Source organism: Procambarus clarkii, chromosome 58 (assembly GCF_040958095.1).
Source record: "Procambarus clarkii isolate CNS0578487 chromosome 58, FALCON_Pclarkii_2.0, whole genome shotgun sequence".
Classification (NCBI taxonomy): Eukaryota; Metazoa; Arthropoda; class Malacostraca; order Decapoda; family Cambaridae; genus Procambarus; species Procambarus clarkii.
The window spans coordinates 3185658-3194964 of NC_091207.1; positions in this window are offsets into that span (position 1 = coordinate 3185658).

A 9307-nucleotide genomic window follows, 5' to 3' on the forward strand; every position below is an offset into this window, starting at 1 on the left:
TCCCTCTATTTCACCAATCTCTCCTGCTCTGAAGGAGGAAGTGAGTACTGAGCAGTACTCAAAACGGGACAACACAAGTGACTTGAAGAGTACAACCATTGTGATGGGATACCTGGATTTGAAACTTCTCGTAATCCATCTTATCACTTTTCTGGCTGTCGCAATATTTGCTTGGTTATGCTCCCTAAACGTTAGGTCGTCAGACATCATTATTCCCAAATCCTTTACATGCTCTTTTCCTACTATGGGTACATTTGATTGTGTTTTGTATCCTGTATTATGTTTAAGGTCCTCATTTTTACCATACCTGAGTATCTGGAATTAATCACTGTTAAACATCATGTTATTTTCTGATGCCCAGTCAAAAACTATATTAATATCAGCTTGAAGTTTTTCAATGTCTTCAGCCGAGGTAATTTTCATACTGATTTTTGTGTCATCTGCAAAGGATGATACGAAGCTGTGACATGTATTTTCGTCTATATCTGATATGAGAATAAGGAAAAGCAGCGGTGCAAGGACTGTACCCTGAGGTACAGAGCTTGTAACTGCGCTCGGACTAGATTTTATATGGTTGACTATTACTCGCCGAGTCCTGTTTGACAGAAAACTGAGTATCCAGCGTCCTACTTTACCAGTTATTCCCATTGACTTCATTTTATGTGCTATCACGCCATGGTCACATTTATTGAAAGCCTTTGCGAAGTTCGTGTATATCACATCAGCATTCTGCTTTTCTTCTAATGCCTCAGGGACTTTGTCGTAGTGCTCAAGTAGCTGTGAGAGGCACGATCTTCCCGCTCGAAATCCATGTTGGCCTGGATTGTGAAGGTCATTGGTTTCCATGAAATTAGTGACCTGACTCCTAATCACTCTCTCAAATACTTTTATTATGTGCGATGTTAGTGCAACGGGTCTATAATTCTTTGCCAATGCTTTGCTCCCTCCCTTGTGTAGAGGGGCTATGTCTGCTACTTTAAGTGCATCTGGTATCTCCCCCATGTCCAAGCTCTTCCTCCACACTATACTGAGTGCCTGTGCTACCGGAACTTTGCATTTCTTTATAAATATTGAATTCCATGAATCTGGACCTGGGGCCGAGTGCATGGGCATGTTTTCAATTTCTCTTTCAATGTCTAGTGCGCTCGTGTTGATATCAGTTATATTTACAGAGGTTTGAATATCTCACATAAAGAAATTGTCTAGATCTTCCACTTTCATGTTGTTTATTGGAGTGCTAAACATGTCCTCACTGCTTTTTTAGGATTTCACTAATTTCTTTGTCATCCTCCGTGCATGAACCTTCACTTGTACTAATATGTCCAATACTGGCAGTGGTTTTTGCTTTTGATTTGTCATATGTGAAGAAGTATTTTGGATTTTTCTTTATTTCCTGAATTGCTTTCTGTTCTAACTGCCTTTCTTCAGTTTGATATGAATGTTTAAATTTCCGCTCAATTTCTTCAATCTCCCTATTTAAATTATTCCTTCTTTGATGGGAAATTCATGTCTGCATAAGCATTTCCGTTATTTTTTTCCTTCGTTTATATTGTCGTCTGCGTTCTCTTTCTACGTTGAATCTCTTTCTGGCTTTCCTCTAAGGAACATGTTTCAGACAGACTTGATACGCTTCCAAAGTCAGTTTTTCTGTTCCTTCTGTAGGACTTATATTACTTAGAACAGTTTCCCATGGAATGTTTGTAAGTTCCCTGTTTATTATCTTCCAGTCTATCCTTTTATCATTAAAATTGAATTTACTGAATAGCCCCTCTCGCTTTATCAACGTGTTAGATCTATTCTGAGTATTGATGGTCGTTTGCACTTCAATGAGCTTGCAATTTGAGTATGAGGTATCTGATATCGTAATGTCTCTGATAGTGTCTTCATTGTTCGTAAAGACCAGATCTACAATATTTTCATTTCTCGTTGGCTCCGATATCTGCTGGTTGAGTGAAAATTTGTCACAGAATCTAAGTAGTTCTCTAATCTGTGGTTGGTTAGGTCCCGATAGATTTCCTGGTATAATATTATTGTTTGCTATTCTCCACCTGAGACTAGGCAAGTTGAAGTCACCTAGGAAGATAATATCAGGTATCGGGTTCTCCACATTATCAAGGCTATTCTCTATTTTGTTTATCTGTTCTGTGTTGTTCTGTTCTGTTTATCTGTTTGATACTTCCATAAATTTGTTTCTACACAGGGTAGAAGAGCAGATGACTTCTAACTCCTGGTAGCAGTCTTAGCACTTTAACCCTTAAACCGTGCACATCGTATATATACAAATGAGGGTGCCGCGCATGATTTAAATGTCCTGCAGCTACACCGGTTCAAATCAGCTTCCTCAGGGCTCTAGTAAACAGACGCTATTTTCTTTAAAAACGTGGGTAACATTCCCGGGTGTGAGAGCCTCGGTACTGAGTGAGCAACCAAGGCTGGTGCACGCAGCATGAGCGCACAGCACTGCTGTTCAGCTTGTGACTTCAGCATCTCCTAAAAATGTCCAAATATATATGTAACTGGTATTATTTAGCTATGATACTACTACAGAAGACCCCTGACTGTGATAAAAATAATCAGGATTCTGATAACAGCAGGATTGTGGTGATGATTAGAGTTGTGCGTAGTATGGTGGGTAGAGTAGTCTTGGTAAGGGAGGTAGCGTCGTCTGCTGACTCTGTGTGGCAACCTGTTATTGTCTGGACTCATCATACCAGCTTAGTGGTTGGCTATGATGAACACAAATATAGATACTTATATATAATGAATGAGTGAGTGAGTGAGTGAGTGAGTGAGTGAGTGAGTGAGTGAGTGAGTGAGTGTGTGTGTGTGTGTGTGTGTGTGTGTGTGTGTGCGCGCGCGTGCGCGTGCGTGTGAGTGTGTGTGTGTGTGTAATTACCTAAGTGTAGTTACAGGATGAGAGCTACGCTCGTGGTGTCCCGTCTTCCCAGCACTCTTTGTCATATAACGCTTTGAAACTACTGACGGTCTTGGCCTCCACCACCTTCTCACTTAACTTGTTCCAACCGTCTACCACTCTATTTGCGAAGGTGAATTTTCTTATATTTCTTCGGCATCTGTGTTTAGCTAGTTTAAATCTATGACCTCTTGTTCTTGAAATTCCAGGTCTCAGGAAGTCTTCCCTGTCGATTTTATCAATTCCTGTTACTATTTTGTATGTAGTGATCATATCACCTCTTTTTCTTCTGTCTTCTAGTTTTGGCATATTTAATGCTTCTAACCTCTCCTCGTAGCTCTTGCCCTTCAGTTCTGGGAGCCACTTAGTAGCATGTCTTTGCACCTTTTCCAGTTTGTTGATGTGCTTCTTAAGATATGGGCACCACACAACAGCTGCATATTCTAGCTTTGGCCTAACAAAAGTCATGAACAATTTCTTTAGTATATCGCCATCCATGTATTTAAATGCAATTCTGAAGTTAGAAAGCATAGCATAGGCTCCTTGCACAATATTCTTTATGTGGTCCTCAGGTGATAGTTTTCTATCTAGAACCACTCCTAGATCTCTTTCTTTATCAGAATTCTTTAAAGATTTCTCACATAATATATAGGTTGTGTGGGGTCTATGTTCTCCTATTCCACATTCCATAACATGACATTTATTAACATTAAATTCCATTTGCCAGGTGGTGCTCCATATACTTATTTTGTCCAGGTCTTCTTGAAGGGCATGACAATCATCTAAATTACTTATCCTTCCTATTATCTTAGCATCATCAGCAAACATGTTCATATAATTCTGTATACCAACTGGTAGATCATTTATGTACACAATAAACATCACTGGTGCAAGAACTGAACCCATGTGATACTCCACTTGTGACATTTCTCCATTCCGATACATTGCCTCTGATTACTGCCCTCATTTTTCTATCAGTCAGAAAATTTTTCATCCATGATAGAAGCTTACCTGTCACCCCTCCAATATTTTCCAGTTTCTTGAACAACCTCTTATGTGGAACTCTGTCGAAAGCCTTTTTTAGGTCCAGATAGATGCAGTCAACCCAACCATCTCTTTCCTGTAATATCTCTGTGGCTCGATCATAAAAACTGAGTAAATTCGATACACAGGATCTTCCAGATCGAAAACCATACTGTCTGTCTGATATTATATCATTTCTCTCCAGGTGTTCTACCCATTTAGTTTTGATTAGCTTTTCCAATACTTTCACTATTACACTTGTCAATGATACAGGTCTATAATTGAGGGGGTCTTCCCTGCTGCCATTTTTGTAGATTGGAACTATGTTAGCCTGTTTCCACACGTCTGCTACGATTCCTGTACACAGGGATGCCTGAAAGATCAGGTGAAGTGGAATGCTGAGCTCAGATGCACATTCTCTCAGAACCCATGGTGAAACGCCATCTGGGCCAGCTGCTTCCCGAGCTCCTTTAGCATATTTTCCACTTCATCTCTAGACACCTCTATCCGCTCTATGTTGTTCTCTGGAATTCTTATTGTGTCTGGTTCTCAGAAGATTTCATTTTGTACAAACACACTTTGGAACTTTTCATTTAATGTTTCACACATTTCCTTTTCATTTTCCGTGAATCTGTTTCCCATTTTCAACCTCTGGTTATTATCCTTTACCTGCAATTTGTTGTTTATGAATTTGTAGAGTAGGCCCGGTTCTGTTTTACATTTATCTGCTATCCCTTTTTCAAAATTTCTTTCTGCCTCTCTCCTTACTGCTGTATAGTTGTTTCTCACATCTTTGTATCGCTGGTATGTTTGGGGGTTTGGCCTCTTCCTATACTGATTCCATTTTTGTGTCTTTTGGTCTCTTGCCCTCTCACAATTTCTGTCGAACCAATCCTGTTTTCTGGCCCTGCATCTCTGTTTTGGTATGAATGTTTGTGTGCCTTCCTCGTATAGTTTTAAAAATTTGGCATACATTTCATTTACTTCCCTGCCTAGCAACAATTCTGTCCAATTACACATTAAAAAAATTTCGAAGTTCCCCATAGTTGCCTCTCTTTAAATCGAGTTTATCAACTGTTTCAATGTCCCCATTTTCTTCTAGATGATATCTTAAAGCATATTTAATGTCTAACAGGACGTGATCACTCTTTCCCAAGGGAGGAAGGTACTGGATGTCAAAAATCTCTTCTTCTTTCCTGGTGAATACTAGATCCAGTACTGACGGTACATCTCCTTCCCTCATTCTTGTGGCTTGCTTTATGTGTTGATACAAGAATGTCTCCAGAATGAGGTTCACAAATCTGCATGTCCAAAAGTCCTCCGTTCTTGCTTCATAGGCCTCCCAGTCTATTGCTCTAAAGTTGAAGTCCCCCAGTATCAACAGTCGTGATTTATCTTTATCTGCTTATACAATAATCTCTCTCATGACCATTATGAGGCCCTCTCGTTTGTCATCCAGTTCTTCCTTTGTCCATGTGTTGCTTGCTGGTGGGCTGTAGGTATTTACAATTATCACCTTATCATCCCGATTCCAGACCTGCAATGCCATTATGTCAATATCTCGAGGGTTTTCAAATATTAACTCTTTTACCTTCAGGTGTTTTTTCACCAGTACAGCCACTCCTCCTCCCTTCCTAGTTTTCCTGTCACGTCTCCAAACTGAGTAGCCTCTTGGGAATATGACTTCATTTATTGTATTTCCTTCAAGTTTCGTCTCTGATAATGCAACAATATCTGGGACCCTAAGCTGGATTATATCTTGCAACTCCAAAGTTTTTGACCTCACTCCATCTATGTTGGTGTGTGTGTGTGTGTGTGTGTGTGTGTGTGTGTGTGTGTGTGTGTGTGTGTGTGTGTGTGTGTGTGTGTGTGTGTGTGTGTGTGTGTGTGTGAGTGAGTGAGTGAGTGAGTGAGTGAGTGAGTGAGTGAGTGAGTGAGTGAGTGAGTACTCACCTAATTGTACTCACCTAATTGTGCTTGCGGGGGTTGAGCTCTGGCTCTTTGGTCCCGCCTCTCAACCGTCAATCAACTGGTGTACAGATTCCTGAGCCTACTGGGCTCTATCATATCTACATTTGAAACTGTGTATGGAGTCAGCCTCCACCACATCACTTCCTAGTGCATTCCATTTACTAACTACTCTGACACTGAAAAAGTTCTTTCTAACGTCTCTGTGGCTCATTTGGGTACTCAGCTTCCACCTGTGTCCCCTTGTTCGCGTCCCACCAGTGTTGAATAGTTCATCCTTGTTGATGGTCGTCCTTGTGTGTGTGTGTGTACTCACCTATTTGTGCTTGCAGGATCGAGCATTGACTCTTGGATCCCGCCTTTCCAGCTATCGGTTGTTTACAGCAATGACTCCTGTCCCATTTCCCTATCATACCTAGTTTTAAAGGTATGAATAGTATTTGCTTCCACAACCAAGTGCATTCCATTTTTCCACTACTCTCACGCTAAAAGAAAACTTCCTAACATCTCTGTGACTCATCTGAGTTTCCAGTTTCCACCCATGTCCCCTCGTTCTGTTATTATTACGTGTGAAAATTTCATCTATTTCCACTTTGTCAATTCCCCTGAGTATTTTATATGTCCCTATCATATCTCCTCTCTCCCTTCTTTTCTCTAGTGTCGTAAGGTTCAGTTCCTTCAGCCGCTCTTCATATCCCATCCCTCCTAACTCTGGGACAAGCCTCGTCGCAAACCTCTGAACCTTCTCCAGTTTCTTTGTGTTTCTTCAGGTGGGGGCTCCATGATGGCGCGGCATACTCTAAGACGGGTCTCACGTAGGCAGTGTAAAGCGCCCTAAAAGCCTCCTCATTTAGGTTTCTGAATGAAGTTCTAATTTTCGCCAGTGTAGAGTACGCTGCTGTCGTTATCCTATTTATATGTGCCTCAGGAGTTAGATTAGGTGTCACATCCACTCCCAGGTCTCTTTCTCGAATCGTTACAGGTAGGCTGTTCCCCTTCATTGTGTACTGTCCCTTTGGTCTCCTGTCACCTGATCCCATTTCCATAACTTTACATTTACTGGTGTTAAACTCCAGTAGCCATTTCCCTGACCATCTCTGCAGCCTGTTTAAGCCCTCTTGGAGGATCCTACAATCCTCGTCTGTCACAACTCTTCTCATTAATTTTGCGTCATCCGCAAACATCGACATGTATGATTCCACTCCTGTAAACATATCATTTACGTAAATTAGAAAGAGGATTGGTCCCAGCACCGATCCTTGAGGTACTCCACTTGTTACTGTTCGCCAGTCCGACTTCTCGCCCCTTACCATTACCCTCTGGCTCCTTCCTGTTAGGTAGTTCTTCACCCATACTAGGGCCTTTCCGCTTACTCCTGCCTGCCTCTCAAGTTTGTATAGCAGTCTCATGTGCGGTACTGTATCAAAGGCCTTTTGGCAGTCAAGAAATATGCAGTCTGCCCAGCCTTCTCTGTCCTGCCTTATCCTTGTTACTTTATCATAGAATTCTAAAAGGTTTGTTAGGCATGATTTCCCTGTCCAAAACCCATGTTGGTGCTTGTTTACAAACCCAATGCTCTCCAGGTGCTCAACAAGTCTTAGCCTAATTATTCTTTCAAGTATTTTGCAGGGGATGCTTGTCAGTGATACGGGTCTGTAGTTAAGTGCCTCCTCCCTATCACCTTTCTTGAAAATCGGTACTACATTTGCCTCCTTCCAGCAACTGGGCAATTCTCCCGACATAAGTGACTCATTAAAGATCGTTGCCAGAGGCACGCTGAGAGCCTGCGCTGCCTCTAAGTATCCACGGTGATATTTTGTCTGGTCCAACTGCTTTACTGGCATCCAGTGTTGTCAACTGTTTCATTACATCCTCTGCTGTCACCTCTATATCTGATAGTCTTTCATCTTGGGTAATCTCTTCTAACACTGGGAGCTGCTCAGGCTCGGTTGTGAACACTCCATGGAATTTTGCATTCAGTACCTCGCAGATTTCCTTGTCGCTTTCTGTATATGCCCCTTCTGTTTTCCTCAGTCTTGTCACTTGGTCATTTACCGACATCTTCCTTCTTATATGGCTATGTAGTAATTTAGGTTGCTTTTTCGCTTTGACTGCAATATCATTCTCATAATTTCTTTCCGACACTCGTCTTATGTTAATGTAATCATTCCTAGCTCTGTTACATCTAATCCTGTTGTCCTCTGTCCTTTGTCTTCTGTACTTCCTCCACTCCCTCCTGCTTCTCACCTTTGCTTCCTGACACTATTAAACCATGGGTTATTATATTCCCTCCTGCTTTTTTCCTTTATTGTTGGAATAAATCTCTCTTCAGCCTCCTTGCATTTCAATATGACTTGGTTCATCATACCTTGCACTGTTTTTCCTCTAAGTTCTTCCTCCCACTGCACTTCTCCCAGGTAGTCCCTTATCCTTCTGTAGTCCCCTTTTCTGTAATCAAGTCTCCCTTCCCGGACCTCTTGTCCTTTGGTCACAATTTTAAGCTCCATCATGTAGTCAAAGACTAGGACACAATGGTCACTAGCTCCTAGTGGTATTTCATGTTCCAACTGCTCGATGTCTTCTACATTCTGGGTGAAAATGAGATCTAATAGGCTGGGCGTATCCCCTCCTCTTTCCCTAGTATCTTCTTTCACATGCTGTGTTAGGAAATTCCTGTCAATAACGTCTACCAGCTTCGCTCCCCAGGTCTCCTCCCCGCCATGGGGATTCCTCGTTTCCCAATCTATCTCTCCGTGATTTAGGTCCCCCATGACCAGCAGCTTTGCTCTCATTCTATGCGCTAAAGTTGCTGCCCTCTGCAGTTCATCTATACATGTCTTGTTGCTGTCCTCGTACTCCTGCCTGGGCCTTCTACTGTTTGGTGGGGGATTGTAGAGTATCAAGATTACAATCTTCTTCCCATCCACTGTCAGAGTTCCATGTATGAAGCTCGTGCTTTCATTGGTACCCGGATTTTCCAGCTCATCAAACTTCCATTTCCGCTTTATTAGTAGTGCAACTCCTCCTCCCTGTCTCTGTGTCCTTTCTTTTCTTATCACCTGGTACCCCTCTGGAAAGATTGCATCCGAGATCATGCCATTTATTTTAGTTTCCACTATTGCCACTATGTCTGGGTCTGCCTCACTAACTCTTTCTTTTATCTCTTCTGCTTTATTGGCTACCCCATCAGCATTGGTGTACCAAACCTTGAGACTCTTCTTGGAAACTCGGGTGTCAGAGTTCCCTCTTTCACCAGGGGTCTGGGGGGAACTGGGGGGTGTCTGGGGGGCAAGTGGGAGCTGTGGGGGTGAGTGGGGGGGTGCTAGGGGGGTGCCTGGGAGTGCCTGGTAGGTGAATGGGGTCTGGGCATCTAGGGGGGTAGGAAGGGCATACTGGGTCTGA